This window comes from Lithobates pipiens, unplaced genomic scaffold, assembly GCF_037356315.1.
Source record: "Lithobates pipiens isolate NorthernLeopardFrog02 unplaced genomic scaffold, aLitPip1_a1.2 Scaffold_19, whole genome shotgun sequence".
Lineage (NCBI taxonomy): Eukaryota > Metazoa > Chordata > Amphibia > Anura > Ranidae > Lithobates > Lithobates pipiens.
In genome coordinates this window covers 256,988,494-256,990,223 of record NW_027507764.1, presented here as the reverse complement: position 1 = coordinate 256,990,223, position 1,730 = coordinate 256,988,494, and the positions used below count along the sequence as shown (strand labels likewise).

General features: G+C 53.9%; 1 pseudogene; it reads right to left on the bottom strand.

Annotated features, from left to right (window-relative positions):
• Window positions 1–505: 505 nt before the first annotated feature.
• Window positions 506–624, bottom strand: LOC143999673 (5S ribosomal RNA; annotated as a pseudogene).
• Window positions 625–1,730: the final 1,106 nt, after the last annotated feature.

The window sequence follows — 1,730 nt, the reverse complement described above, 5'->3', positions numbered from 1 at the left end:
CAATGCCTTCTTTTTCTCTTGTATGCCTAAAGTGGTATGAATAGCTCCCAAGAGCTTATCCACTTCATCCAGGGGGAAGTTTACATCGTGAGGTTCTTTTTGGGTTCCCCACCCAAGCCCTCACCATCAGATTCCCTTGAGAGTCTGAGACGGCACTGTCAACTTCTTCCTCAACTTCCTCTCTGGGACCCTCTAGACTCTCCCTTAACCTGCAGGAGGAACATCCATCGGGTTAGGTGGAACCTCTGCTGTGCTGGTGAAAGAGTGCTCTGGAGCTGAGGCCACTGGAACTTTCACAGAAGCCGCCAGATATGCACCGTGTTCTGCCTGTTTCCTGATGGCGCTCAAACAGGGACCTGACCCTGAACCCTTAGGTTAAAGGTCTGACTGAGCTATCCGGTGCTTCAATACACTCTTTACCAAGTGCCCTGAACCAGGGATCCCCCCAAAGAGGCTCTATATGAAGGACGCTCCCTCCTAGAACCAAGGGGAGATTTGCTCATGTCCCCTACGGCACCTGGTATTCCCAGGCGGTCTCCCATCCAGGTACTAACCAGGCCCGACCCTGCTTAGCATCCGAGATCAGATGATATCGAGCGCATTCAGGGTGATGTGGCCGTAGGCTTCTGAGACATAGATAAAAAGAGCAGCATAAAATCCTAAAAAAAAAAGAAACACCAGCACTACTTAAGAGGACCACCGGGAGTGCCCTCCCCTAGGATCAATCTCCACCTGGATCCCAGACGCACTGCCCTTCCCCCCCGACCACCTAGGGGGAAAAAACACCAGTGGAGCTACTGGTTCTAAGGTAAGGGAACCCCTCGCCAGGGCTTTTACCTTTGAGTGGCTGGTGCCGTTACTCCTGGAGCTCCTGAAGCCACTGCTTCGGACATTCTCCTGTTGAGGAAGAGTGGTACGAACGTGCCTCCAAAGCTACCTGTGCAACTTAGAAGAGAGGCTGCACCAGCCGAACGCTTGGTCCTCCTTCCGTCCGCGTCCGGAACCGGAAGACGCGGGTTCAACGAAGACGTCCGCCCCCACCAGAACTGACGTCGCCCGTCATCTGGTCCGGCCTCCAGCTCCAAGCCGACTGCAAACACAGGGGGACCTAGGACGTCCTGTTGCAGCGCCCCACTGGGCGAAAACGAATGGATGGACCTCCCTAAAACTTCCTGCTTTCCCCAAGCGAAGATTAAAGTGCGTGTAAAAAAGGTCAGTACAGAGTTCAGCTCCCCAGCCGACCGGACTGCCTATCCCGTTGAAGCACCCTCCTGCGGGCGAACAAAGGGATGAGCCTCTAAAAACTTCCTGCTTTCCCCAAGCGAAGTTTAGAGTGTATGGACAGTCCAAAAATTCAGCTCCCCAGCTGACCGGACTGCCTATCCCGTTGAAGCACCCTCCTGGGCGAACGAAGGGATGAGCCTCTAAAAACTTCCTGCTTTCCCCAAGCAAAGTTTAGAGTGTATGGTCAGTACGAAAATTCAGCTTACCAGCTGGCCGGACTGCCGAAAGTAGACCGATAGACGATCGGACTGCCGAGTGGGGCCAGAGCTCCGCTCGGATAGCTTCAGTCTCTCCAACTGATTCAGCTAAGGTTCCTTAGCGGTGTCTCCCCACCGGAGGAAACACCATAACTGAGGAACGAAGGGAGGAGGAGGCTTAAATCATGAAAATGAAGGCGGTGTTTCCTAAGAGGGGAGGAGCCAGTGTCTCTCAAAGGTGGCTGTCCT